This window comes from Sus scrofa, chromosome 14 (genome assembly GCF_054392235.1).
Source record: "Sus scrofa isolate SSC_HxYL_T2T_F1_AM1 chromosome 14, Sscrofa_HxYL_maternal_Yorkshire_Landrace_v2.0, whole genome shotgun sequence".
NCBI lineage: Eukaryota > Metazoa > Chordata > Mammalia > Artiodactyla > Suidae > Sus > Sus scrofa.
Genome location: NC_139396.1, coordinates 115,983,865 through 115,998,387, shown reverse-complemented (window position 1 = coordinate 115,998,387; position 14,523 = coordinate 115,983,865). Strand labels below are relative to the sequence as shown.

The 14,523-nt window shown below is 32.9% G+C and overlaps 2 long non-coding RNA genes across 5 annotated transcripts in view; one reads left to right on the top strand and one right to left on the bottom strand.

The window, feature by feature from the left end:
* Positions 1-14,523, top strand: part of LOC146396954 (uncharacterized) — a 545,736-nt gene that overhangs the window by 276,110 nt on the left and 255,103 nt on the right. For 3 of the 4 annotated variants that reach the window (XR_014827593.1, XR_014827587.1, XR_014827591.1), the window contains one exon: positions 5,296-5,359. The exons of the other annotated variant lie outside the window; for it this stretch is intronic. This is a non-coding gene — a long non-coding RNA (uncharacterized LOC146396954). The remainder of the gene's footprint in view (positions 1-5,295; positions 5,360-14,523) is intronic. 4 annotated transcript variants of the gene reach the window in all.
* LOC146396955 (uncharacterized) overlaps positions 1-14,523 on the bottom strand; it is a 263,099-nt gene that overhangs the window by 78,819 nt on the left and 169,757 nt on the right. The gene's annotated exons all lie outside the window — the stretch shown is intronic.

Below are 14,523 nucleotides of genomic sequence, written 5' to 3'. Positions count from 1 at the left end.
CTATTATATAGATAGACACTCTCATGAAAGTTACATATTTTTTTTTATTAAGACTAGCCTGTGGTCTATTCTCAGGGCTCAAAATGCATTACTGATTCTTTTTTTAATTTTTTCTTTTTTTTTTTTTTTTTTGGTTTTTAGGGCTGCACCTGTGGCATATATCGGTTACAAGGCTAGGGGTCTAATTGGAGCTACAGTTGCTGGCTTATACCACAGCAAAACAGGGTCCGAGCCACATCTGTGACCTACACAAGAGCTCATGGCAATGCCAGATCTTTAACCCACTGAGCAAGGCCAGGGATTGAACTCTCAACCTTATGGTTCCTAGTCAGATTCTTTTTCCCTGCGCCATGATGGGAACTCCTGAATTACCAATTCTATTAGGTCCTTATTGATGCTATAAAAATTATAACTGCAGTAGCTTAAAGGAGAACAAATTAATTTTTCTATCGTTCTGAATATCATAAGTGTGAAATAATTTTATGGGGGGGGTAAAATCAACATGTGGTTCAGCTGTTTTTTTTCTGGAGTCTCTAGGGTAGAAACCATTCCTTACCTTTTCAACTTCTGAAAGTTACCCCCAGTCCATGGTTCCTGGCCCTCCTCCAGCAATCCTATCACCCCAACCAATCTCTACTTCTGTTGTTACATCTCTAACACATCTTTCACTCTCTTTTTCTTATAAGGACTTTTGTGATTATATTGGGCCACCAGGAAATGCAGAATAATCTCCCCATCACTAAATCTTTAATGTAATCATACCTGCAAAGCCTTTTTTGCCATAACATTTATAGATTTTAGAAATCAGAGCATGTTGGAGCTATTATTTTTCTTACCACATCAGTAAAACCCAAATTGAAAGATTTCCTCAAAGCAGAGTAAAAGGAAACATAAAAACATTATTGGACTAGATCCTAGGCACATCACTTTAAAACTTCCTCTGAAATGATGATTTTCTTTGTTCAATGCTTTCAGTTTAGCAAATACTGAATTTTGTGAAGAACAACAACAACAACAACAAAAACAAGTGTATCAACTGTAGATGAGCAAACATAAATAAACCTTTTATATTTATTTTGGAATGATTTTAAAGTTCTCCCTTGCACAATGTTCTTTCACTGTTACATTACATACATCCCTACATCAGCATGTCCCTGAAGAATGTGAAATTGATTTAGCAGTACTGTAACCTATTTGATCCAATTAAAATAATGTCTCTGTCTAAAGTTCTGAAATTCAACTAGAGAAATTTCAGACTTATATCCTCCTTCTGACCTTTAGTGAAATGTTCCATACTCACAACATCATTCTCAATTGGTAAGAAGCGAACTCATACATTTCACCATTGGAAAAACTAAAATACATTTAAGGGAGGAAATAGGTTGCTTTGGCTACTAGCAGAGTCAGAAATATGCCAGTGTGACATTTTATTGAGTTTCTTTGAAGTGAATGTTGCCATCACCATGCAGATCATAGGTTCAAAACATTCCCATCCGAAGTGTCAGGATTAAAGTTGAGAAATGCAAAAGAAAACTCTCAAAATACATCACTGTATTGAGGCAGGCAGGCAGCCCCAGCAGGCATCTTTCCCTGTGCTTCCTGTCAAAGATCAGACGAGCTGAAGTCAAACAGCTATGCATTTTTAGCTTTCTTATATATGAAGTAAATAAATTTAGTATTATGTCACTTTTCTCTTCCTAACTAAAGTGATTCTTTTCTAAGATAAACAAGGCCAGATGGGAAGGGACTGAAGAGACTAAGCTGTCTCTGACATATTAATCATAATGTCATCTACCTCTCTGTTTCCTGTTCACAATGTCCAACATGAAAATAAAGATATACTACCTACTGATGTCAGAAGATAATTCAGAGTAGTAGATAGACCACTGTAAGAGAGAGTGACTATTTGTCTCTTCTGCATTAAAATTAAGAAGCAATTTTCACTCCCTTGCATGCTGTGGAAGTTTCTGATTTTTCCAAGTGACTTCTTTCATTTTAATTCTTCTTCTGTGTTTTCTATTTCTTTCTCAGTTCTCTCGTATTTTACACTAAAAGAAATCGAATGCTTTACTGCATTTTAATTACTTAACTCATGCCTTTTCTCCTGGTAGTCAAAAATTTTAGACACTTCATGATATTTTTCTGCTTAATTTCCATTTGATAGGAAATCATACTAAAATCTGTGTCTGCTATCTTTATGTTAATCCTCCCTAGCTGATAACAATGTTAAGACCTTGATAATCTACAATTAAATTTACTTACTAAATTTATTGCTTCATATAACAAAGTCTCTTTTTAAGATTTAACTCAACTGAATTTTAAAAATGTTGTTTTAAATGCCCAAGATGTTATGCTTTTAACCTGAAATGTCACCATTAATGCAACTTAATTGACTACTACCTATCTGCTATGAAATATGAGGGGATGGAGAATATAGAATAAAAATAAAATAGCCTTTGACTTCAAATAAAAATGCAATTCAGAATATACTTACATGTGAAACTTGAAATTCTTTCAGCAGTTTTGGACATCCAAGATATATAGAATTTGGGGCAATTCAAGCATTTTTACTGACATCTCAAGAAGTAAGGAGAGTCCTGGATGACACCTGGATTATTGTAATAATTACTAATATTTAGCATTTGCTTTGAGCTAATTTCTCTACTATTCACATGTTTCCCATAACTTATTTATCTGGAATGATAATTTATATTTTGGTTGCTTTTCCCTGTCCTTGGTCATCTGTTTTCTTATCTGTTCATCCCTCCTCCACGAATAGGAAAATTATATAGAGCAATGTGCTAGTTCCCATTTGCAATAGTTGTTATGAATAATAACAATAATAGTTGAATGAATAATCTTTGATGAAAGGGCAAGTTGAATGTCTCACAATCAGGCATGCACAACATCATCTTTTACCAAAAAAGTGGAAAAGGATGTAGTTGTCAAGAAACATAATGCAAAGAAACTTTTCTCTCATAGTTTCCAAGTTTCACTGTATTTGTGAATATGCTTATGTTTAGGAATGCTGAAATATTCAGTCATTTATCTCAGTTTTACAGTTCAAATTTATATTTACATCCAGCTTAACAGGAAATTTGAAAAAGTCAAACATATCATGCCTAAAGAAAGTCTTTTTCCTTCATTTATAGAAACCTTTTCTTCAACTGGAAATCTTGTCAAAACCGTTTTTGTGTATATGTTTGCATGTGTGTGTTTGTTTATCTGAAATAAAGTGCAGCATAAATTATGCTGCTCGGTTCTGTGCCAAATATGGTTGTCAGAATCTCCCCAATCCAATAGTTACTGGGATTTGCCTCCACTGAATCCATCAAAACAGTATCTCATGAGTTTTTAAACAGTTTGTATCCTATCTTTTGTTAAGTTTTGTTTTATATTAATTCAAGAAACAAACGAATAAACAAAGCCTAGGGAGAATAACTGAGAAGCCTGTAAAACTGGACAAGCCAGACCACAGTGAAACATTTTGCAGGAAAAATTACTTAGGACTCATCTATAATTTACATATTTGTAGCACTAGAACTGGAAGAGTGATTAGTAAATTTACGTTGTTATTCAAGGATGTGTAACTTGGCTTATTACTATCCTCATTGATAAAATGTACTGAGAAAGAGAAGTTCCTGTTGTGCCTCAGTGGTAATGAACCCAACTAGTATCCATGAGGATGCAGATTCGATCCCTGGCCTTGCTCAGTAGGTTAAGGATTTGGCATTCCTTTGAGCCATGGTGTAGGTTACAGATGTGGCTAGGATCTGGCCTTGCTCAGTAGGTTAAGGATTTGGCATTCCTTTGAGCCATGGTGTAGGTTACAGATGTGGCTAGGATCTGGCCTTGCTGTATCTGTGGTGTAGGCTGGAAGCTGCAGCTCCTATTCACCCCTAGCCTGGGAACTTCTATATGCCACAACTGCAGCCTTAAAAAGCAAAGAATAAATAAATAAATAAATAAATAAATAAAATGTACTGAGAAAGAGGTACATCCTATTCTTTCTCTTTACAACACTTTACTCAAGGATGTTCATGAAATTTTTGTCTAACCTAAATAATACTTTAATTATTAAATCAAATGCAGTAAAGATAATGAGGTCAGCCAAAATTTTTGTATATCACTTTGCACACATGTGTAGAGTACAGTAAGTGCTCAAAGTTTGTGCAACGTACAATGACAAATAATGAAAAAGGCCAGTGTTGGAGAATTCCAAGGCTACAAATTAGTCAAAGGGAGAGAGATGAGTTATCAAATATGGTTATAAACTCATTATTAAAATGGCTTATTAAAAACCACCATATGCTAGCAATAATGCTTTACACACATTACTTCATTAATTCTTCCAAAACACCCCATGAGCACATACTTTCATCAACATTTCAGAGATATGAAAACTGAGCAATAACACAGTTATGAGTTTGTTACTAACACACATGCTTCCATCACTATGGCATACTGGATCAGAATAAGAACAAACACTAAAGTGAATAACAAGTTGGACTTAAAAATCACAAAAACTTACCATCACCTTATTCAGTTATGTTTGTATAGATAACTGAGAAAATTGCCTGAGGTCTGTTGTTAAAATTATATAAATTTGGATAAAGTTCATTTGGATTACCCTATAATCCTGAGCTAATAAGATATGAAAACAATAAACAAGTATTAATATAGAATTTTTTATTTGCATTAGTTGAAATATAAATAAAATTATTTCCATTTTAAGATAATTTTCAAAATATCCAAATAAAATAAAAGTAATAATATATGTAATTCCATCACATAACAATATTTTCCTTTGAGAATAATAATTTTATTCAATAAGTAATTATTAGTTGACTTAGGAGAAGTAGTATATTATATTTTTAGTTTAATATACATAGTTATCATGTTTGACAGAAATATGTCAATATGTGGTATACTCACAGTGTAACATAGGGGTTAAGATTTTTGACTCTGTACATTTTAGATATGTTCCAAATAAAGGTATAACCTAGAATTCTCAGGTCCCCAGGTTCTATAAAGTTAAGATAGTAATCGTATTTATTACAAAGCTAGTTTGAGAGAATTATGAGTTTCTTATAACAGCATTTAGCACTTAGTAAATATTTATTAAATATTACCTATTATTTAACTTGTGCCCCAACTCAAGAAAAGTAAGGTACACTATGATGGAGTTCTGTTCCATCATACAATGTTAAACAGTAGAGATTTTAAATAGTTAAGGATTGATGTATTCACACAGTACTTTCTCAATAAATAAGTACTAATATCTTTTTTCTTTAGATTTTAAACTGATAAAGATAAGAGGAGGAGGAAGAAGAGAAACTCACTTTATAGATTGGTCCTAGTAAGTAATTTGAGAAATTCAGAGCATAATTTATATTTTTTGTTTTCTTTTTGTCCCATATGATTAATGTGTATTTCTTTTAATTCTTTGTTTTTTTTAATCAATTTCAACCCTTTTAGGAAGGAATAAGACTTATATTCTCCAAGAAATTATGTATTAAAATGCTTGATATATGATATCAAGTATATTGATTACAATATCATTAGGCTTATATTTTTGCTGTTATATATCAAAATATGCTTGATATATAAAACAAAATATATTGATCCAATTTATCAGGCAAATTCATAATGTACCCTCCCTATATTCTCCATTGAGTGTTTTAAAAATTTTTAGCACATATCTCCATCTTATCCATTTAGTTCATTACAGCACTTTTTAAAAACAACTAAACTGTGCTCACTGATTTACCACAACATGGTAGGGAAACACTGCTAGTGAGTCAACCAAGAATTTTGTTATAGCTATAGCTATATACTGAATATATATATATATATATAAATTCATTTGTGTATGTACCTCACTACTGAACATAATGTTTGTAAGTGACATGTTAAAAACTTTTCAATTTTTCTTGGATTTTAGTTAGTTGATTCCTCTTGCGTCATTTCACCTTGGAGATGTTCTTAAGAGAGTTCATATCATTTGCCAGGTGACCTATTAGGAGTACTACAATCCTATGTTTTTCAAATGTATGCTTTTCCCAAAGTTGTTTTTAAAACAAATAGAGACATATTTCCATCATATTTAGGACGAAAGACTCACTTGAAATTAAAAGAAATTCAAAAAGCTGTTAATAATTTGTTATGACTCCCTCAGCCATTGCATTAGCCATCAAATATAGATGCAGGTGAGCCTAGTGGGGGAAGAGGGGTAAGTGAAAGTCACTACTTTACAAGGAGTGTGGGTAACAGTAGTACTTGTCCACACACACCAGAAATACCACAGCGTCACATTTAAAGCTAGGAGTATCCACATTTCCAATGCTTTCTTCCACTTTTATAGTTCAATGCTGTTCTCACTACCATCTATGTGATACTATATTAAACATTTCTAACAAAAGTCATGCTAAAATTCAAATAAAATCTCAAATTAAGTGGTTATTTAAAGTTTTAAAAAGATTTTTTTCAGAAATGACAAAGACCACAACCCCTGTTTAAAGAAGTTAGTTTTGATTTCATGTTAATCACCTTGTGAAACTTTAATTTTGAGAAAATTTCATTTGCTTGTGGAGTTATTCTATCTGCTGTTCTTTGATAATATCATTATTTACTTTATTCAGTAACCTGTTGACTTTCTAAGCTATTTTTGGTCTCTACCATCTGGATTTACTTGCAATCTTCTTTAGGAATAGAGGAAAATATTTCTGTTTTATCCGGCACAGATTCAATCATTTTTACCCAACATCTACTCCCCTATCATTTACATTTCTACTTCCTTTCCACATTCCTCAGTACATATTTTTGGGCTTTATTTTTTGTAAAAATTTTATATCAAAATTTTTTCCAATTTTGTTCTTTTATTTTAAAATTTGGTGGGATATAACTGATATATTGTATAAGTTTAAGATGTCCAAGGTATTTCATTGATACATTTATACATTGTAGTATGATTACCACTATAGCATTATCTATCACCTGCATCATGTCACATAATTATCATTTCTTTTTTTCTTGTGAGAACATTTAAGATCTATTCATTAGGCACTTAAAATTCAATATTAACTATAATCACAATATCATGTTTTAGCTCCCAAGACTGTGTTCCTCTTTTAACAAAGTAAAAGCTTTGTAGATGCAGAGAGTGAAATGGTGGTCACTGGGGTGGGGGTGGGGGCTAGGGAAATTTAGTGATGTTGTTCAGAGGGTACAAATTTTACACTTTTTGATTGCAGAATGCAACATATTTATGTTTAGAGTGATTATTATTATGTAAGGTCTTACTAATTCCATTGTAACAATTGATTTCTGGCTTTTTAGTTACATGGCTCTTTTTTTGCCCCTCTCTTTCTTCTTGTCTTTGTGAACTTATGATTTTCTGTGGTGGTATGCTCTGAATTCCTTCTCTTTATCTTTTGTAAATCTAATGTAGATTTTTGTTCTGTGTTTATCAATGAGGCTCACATAAAATGTATTATTGAATTTAAAGGTCTCTTTTATGTTTATAGTAATTTAACTTTGATTGCAAACAAAAACCTAACCCTTTTACTCCTTCACAACTTAGCTTTCTGTATTGTGTTTTATATTTATATTGTATATTAATGAATTATAATAGCTAAATTTATTTTTAAAGTTCTTTTCCTTTAAAGTTTATGCTATATAGTTCAGTGGTAAATTACCATCATACTACAGAATTAGTTTTCTGATTTGCCTATATATTTACCTTTCCCAGCATGTAGTATTTTTGTATATTTGCACTTGACTAATTAGCATCTTTTCATTTCCTCTTGAAAAATTCCTTTCATCAGTTCTTATAAGGCAGATCTAGTGGAGATAAACCTGTCCGCTTTTGTTTTCCAAAGAAAGGCTTTATGTTTCCTTCATATCTGAAGGATAATTTTGCCATTCAGAGTATCCTTTAATGACGATTGTTTTCTTTCTTTCAGCAGTTGTAATATATAGTCCCACTCTCTACTGGCTTGTAAGTTTCTGCTGAGAAATTTGCTGATAAATTAATGAGGGTCCTTTTGTAGGTTACAATCTTTTTTTTTTCTCTCGCTACTGTTAGAATTCTTTGTCTTTGATATTTGATAACTGAAAGATTTATCTTTGATAATTTTGACACTTGAAATAATGGGGTAATTTATTAGCTTCATGAAGTGGAAGTCCAGTCCTCTATAAGTTTGAGAAGCCCTCAGTCATTATTTCTTTAAATAAGCTTGTTGCCCCCTTCTCTCTCTTATCCTTCTGGAACTCCAGTGATCCTGACTTTGGTTCTTTTGATTCTGTTCCATAGATCACATAGGTTTTCTTTGATAATTTTCATTCTTTTTTCTTTGTTTTCCTCTTACTGGATTATTTCAGTTCCTATCCTTTAATTCGCTGATTATTTCTTCTCTTTGGTCTCTTCTGATATTGATGCTCTCTATTGCATTTTTTTCACTTCATTCACTGAATTTTCAGCTTTAGAATTTACATTTTTTTATTATTTCTATTTCTTTGTTGAATTTTTCATTCTATTTGTGTATCGGTTTCCTGATTTCATTGAATTGTCTCTGTATTTTTTTTGTAGTTCATTGAGTTTCCTCAAAATAGCTATTTTGAATTCTTTGTCAGGCAAACTGTAGGTCTCCATGTCTTTTGGTTTGGTTACAGAATAATTGCTGTGGTCTTTTTTGATTACATCTTTTCTTGATTCCTTTTATCTTGGAGTTTTGCATTATTGTTTTGAACTTGGAGTAGCAGTCACCTCTCCAACCTTTATATGCTGACTTCAGATGAGAGATACTTTTCATTGGTCTTGCTACATATTCTGAGACTCTCTAACTTTGTATGGATATATCTGCTCCATACTTCTTGCTGCCTCTTGTAGCAGAATTCTTGTATGTCTTCTCAATAGTCATAAAATGCAACAGGCAGGCGGCTGGTAACCTCTTGTTTTCCCTAAAGTAGTACTACAGCATTCAGGTCATTGTCGGTATTCAAAGGCCATTTGCGGGGACCTGGGCATGAGATTTTCCCTGTAGCTCATGGGTAGATGGCTGGATTCTAGAATACTAGTCAGCATAAACTGTATCCCCTTAGTACCCTTAGATATTCTTGTCTGCTTCTTTCCTTACTCCCTCTCTCACTCCCAATTTTATAGCTCTTGATTAATGGTCTAGGTGCTATGGGTGAGAAATGAGTTTCATTCGCAGCTTCTTTCACTGCTTTGGAAGCCAGGCACTCACTCACTGCTCTCCTTTCCCCAGCCAGAGAGATTGTTGGCCTCCTCTAGTTCTTAGCTGTACCATCTAATGGGGAGAGGTGATGTTGGCAAAGCTTACTCACTCCACTACATCCAAACTCATAGTTTTGGTGTTTTTGCTACAGTGGAGTCTAGAAACTTCTTCGCTGGAAACCTGGACTTCTACAAAAGCTTCCTCACCTGTGCATGTCCACAAAAGTCAGTGTTTTTCAGGTGCTGAGCAGGGCTGGAGCCAGTGCACAGATGGTTCCTCAGCTTATACTAAGTCTATCTTCCTATTACCTGATTCATGCATGAGATCCATTACAGTTATTAACCTTGCAGTTATCAGTTTAGTTAATGACATTTATTTCAATTAAAATTGTACCTCTCTCAAATCCACAGAGTAGTCTCTCTGAAAAGCTTATCTTCAGTTAAATAAATTCATGGAATACAAAATTTAGTATTATTATTTTGTTTCTGAAGTATTTATTTTCTGATATTAATGTCTCTTCTTTCTTTCAAATGTAAAGTTTATCCCATTATAAATCACCTGAAAGTTTCTTTAAAAGATACTTTCTTAGGTGTAACTCATATAATGCAAATACATCATATTTAGTACTTCATAGCTTTCCTGATATTTGACTTTCTGATTAAGTAAATAAACAAAAAGATTTTTTTTTCTAAAAAAATACTAGAACTTTCATAATGTTCCTGACAAGAAAATGATTAAGAAATTAGATCGCAGGGAAACATGGTACATGGATTTAACTCATATTAATTTTGTATATTAGCTTTGGATTTTTTTCCTGAAGCAATGTCTAAGATATTTAGAATATTTTTCTTCTGTTAATTATCAAAAGTATACCCCTTTAAAGGAATCCTTAAGAAGTAATTTCTTTTTTTGTTGTTTGTTTGTTTGTCTTTTTAGGGCTGCACCCACAGCATATGGAAGTTCCCAAGCTAGGGGTCCAGTTGGAGCTGTAACTGCAGGCCTATACCACAGCCACAGCAACACCTGATCTGAGCCACATCTGAAACCTATACCACAGCTCATGGCAACACCAGATCCTTAACCCACTGGGCAAGGCCAGGGATCTAACCTGCATCCTCATGGGTACTAGTTGGGTTTGTTACTGCTGAGCCATGACAGGAACTCCAGGAAGTAATTTCTTGTATAGTTTTTACCTTAGTGCACTGCATTTTCTTAACACATGTTAAAGAGCGAAAGATAACCCTTCTCTCCATTACCACCAAGCACTCAGTTTTTGACTTACTTTTTCACTTGAGTCCCCATAAAGCTAATAGCAGAAAAAATCTTGTTCATAGTTCTTGTATTATAATTTCTGCTTTTAGTCCTTATTGCTTCCTTCACTGTTCATGACCTTGGCTTACCTCAGTGAAATTTTTAATAAACTTTTAAAGCTAATAACTGTTAACTATTATTTAAGGGTTTCATAGCTACTATGTCTGGGGGGAGTCAAGTACATAAAGTCTATTAGCAGAACAGATTTACTTATGGAAACTTTATTGCTGATAGATGACTTCCTCAGTCAGCATTGTTCTAGAGAGGCAGATCCTTTGGAATTGACAGGCAAGTATTTGTTGAACATCTTTCATACGAAAAAAAATTATGAAAGTGGGGTGAGACAAATAAACATATAACAAGAAATTCTTAAATATGCTCCATTGGTCATTCGGTATATGCTTTTAAGAACATTTCATCACTTTCAAGAGTCTATAAACCCTTCTTCTATATAAGATTATATCATCCTTGGCTTATACGACAATATTTTACCTTCACTCTCTTTCCTCTAGTAGGCACCCAGTAAATGTTTATGAAATGAATAAGTATTAATAGCTTGCATAATTATTAAGAAATCTGTTGGATATTCTCTCTGTTGAATTTTTCAAAGTAAAGATTTACAGTGATGTAAAAAGAGAAGCAACTGTATTTGTGAACATTTAGGGAGACTTTTAATTGTCTTCTGAGTGAAACTATCTCCCAAAAAGCCATTTTTTACAGCTTTACCTATGCACTTCTCTATTCTTCTGGCTCTTCTTTTTATGTTTCCTTACTCTTAAGAATTCATACAGTGGTTTTACTGCAGTGATGACTATGGGAATGAGTGGAAAACTTTTCCTAATGTCTGGTCTTATTATGAAGGGAATCTAATATCCAAAGAATTATTTGCAGATGTATCCAGACTTTAAAAGTACTTTACTCTCAAACTGAAACTGTATCTAAAAAGTAAAGGACTCAAACCCTCCAAATACTCTTAGATAGTAGAAACAGTTTTTGTAGATGTATTAAAGGTCCTGATGACATTTGAAACTGTTATCCACTATGAAAAATACTGGTTTTGCTTTATCTCTCTGATAAAGTAAATATCCTCAAGCTACAATGATGTTTGGAGCAAAGCAAATCCCAACTGCTGGTCATGTTGAAGATCCTTTCTTGAAAACTCTAAAATTTGTGTTGAAAATTATAAAAATTAATCACAATATGATAGAAAAAATGTAAAGTAGGCACTTTTAGACTTTGGAAATGAATTGAGCACTTGGAACTCTTTGTTCTAAATCTAAATCTTTGTTCTAGTTGAGAAATTTAATAAAACAATCCTGAATCTAAACTATCAGAGAGACAAAAATCTGAAAATATTTCTATTTTAATCCCACAGTTATTTAGAGTTCTATTTTGTTTTGTTTTGTTATGTTTTTTCTTTCTCTCCAGTGCCATGGTCCTAGCCTAATTAAATAAAATGTAATTCTAATTTTAAGTGTATCAAATATAGAAATCATATTATACCTCAGAAATGAGTCAGAAAGCCCTTTAAATTAAAATAAAAGTAAATTAAATAAATAAATATGCAAAAAGTCTGTGACAGCTTTTCACATAACAGCAAACATTGCCTTGACTTCTAGGCAGCCTTAGAAGTGATCTTTTAATCCCTCTGTCTTTCCTTCTTTCTCTCTTTTCCTCCCTCCTTCCCTTCCTCCTTTCTTCCCTCCATTCCTTCCATCCATCTATCCTTCCTTCCTTCTTTTTCCTTTACCATAATTTACCAATCTTTTTTTAATCTCCTTTTTACATGAACATTTGGATTTTTAAGAGGAAATGGACACAATTTTAGGTCTAGGGTCTACTAATTTCTACCTGTGAAAACTCAAGCATATTATTTATCCTATTCATGCCTCAATTATCCCACCTATAAAATGGAGTAATAAAATGTACACAACAGAATGGTTAGCGTGATGAAATTAGAAAATAAATTACTAGACATATGAAAAGCATTCAATAAATCTAAAACCTTATTTTTAAATACTCTTTCTCTTTTGCTTTCCATGCTCTTCCCTTCTTTCTTGCTTGCTTAAATACTGACTTAAATACAGCATACTAGGCACTTGCTAAGTTCTGTGGTGGCCCTGGGTGGGGGGCAACAACTCATTTTTCCACTCCAGGGGCTCACAATCTATTTGAGAAAATAAGACCAAAAAAGGGGGAGAAGAATGGTTGAGGCCAATTAAAAGTGGCCAGTTCTTTAAAAGAGTTTTAGACAAATATCTGCTAAAGACAAAGGACTGTGTTGGCTATGTACACTCTAGGACAAAGGTATGCCTTTGCAAAAGAAAGTCTGTTTCCATATCTGGGACAACTTTGAGAGGTTCCAACTAAGTTTCTCAGAGGGTCCCAAGAAGAACTGAACTTAGAATGGTAACGACTCATTAACACATGCAATAGGCCCTTTTGCTTTCTTTGTATCACCTTCTCTTATCAGTCGCTTGTGCTTCCTTGATCATCTCCCAAATAAAATTCTTGCACCAAAGTCCTTTTATTTACTTATGATTATGGGAAAATTCAAAGTCAGATATATTCCAACAGTATTTGATAATAGAAGTCACTTAGTAAATGGTACTGTCATCATCATCATCATCAATAAATGAATGATAAAGACTGAAGTTCAGCCAGTACAACACAACAATTATTATATAATATCACTCCTCATAATAACTGTTAATTATTTATTTTTACTTAATATATAACAATTACAGCTTCTAAAGACATTAAAATTTTAGCTTATTTAATCCTCACTGCACTAAGAAGCTATTTTCATGCCATATTTTACAGATGAGGAAACTGAGGCATGTAGGCTTTAATTAACTTGACCAAAGTCATAGAGTTAGAAAGAGGTAGAATTAGGTTTCAAACCCAGCTATCCTGTCTATGGAGCCACCACACTTAACCACTGCAGATAAATGGACTCAGTCATACTCATCATCATGAAGACAGAATTAGAGGGTTTTTTTTTTTTTTTTCTTTGTTTTTAGTACTTTGACTGTTTTTTGGAATAGGATAGCCTTCAACTTAGAAGAAAAGTATCTAACTCATTTTAGCCGGTATTGTGCATAAAGGTTTTGATACGCATTTGGTCAATTCTTTACCTTAACATTAACTATTGGACTGTGATTCATAGCACCATCTAATATCAGGAAGGAATCAATATTAGAAAGTACAATATTAGAAATATTTTTTTAACTGAAACTGACATGATCACTGGAGCAAATTGTAAAAACAGGTTTGCTAACTCCAGATTTAGTAACTTTAAAACTTGAATACACAATATTTATTTTCTTTATTAAAATGCCCCCTTTCTGGCCAGTTCTTTCTCATCTTTAATTATAACAGAGGTCATCTTTTCTAGAAATCTGTCATTGGCTTCTGCAATTGAGATCATTTGCTTTCCTCTTAGATTCCATGGTACAGTATTTTTACTTCTGACTTAAGGAATTGTGTGTGTATTTTTCACATACTTCAAGAATACTTTAAGGTAAGGATTGAACTTGTTCAGAATTGAATCCCTAGTCACTGATAAAATTAAATGACAAAACTTTTAATATTTAACTGAATGAATAAGTGAATGGTCAGAAATTTCTGTAAAAATGTTGAACATCCTCACTAGTTCACTTTCATGAAGGTAATAGAAAGGAGCTGTAACTCAAGTTAAATTTATCAAAGGAAAAGCAGAAGAACCAGGATAAGACAGAAACAAAACCAGGGTAATACTGGGAATTAGAGACTAGGAAATAAAGGTCAATGGAAAAAAGATTTATCTCCAAATGTTAAGGTAACTTATGTCCTGGTTATAACAATCTCAATTTACGGTTGTTTTCTTGGTTTAATTATAAGTGCCCCATTAAACTTACAAAAGTGTACCAAGTGGATGATAAACTTTGTGATAAATTTGCCAAAGAAAAATGTAGATGTTGTCCCAGAAGAA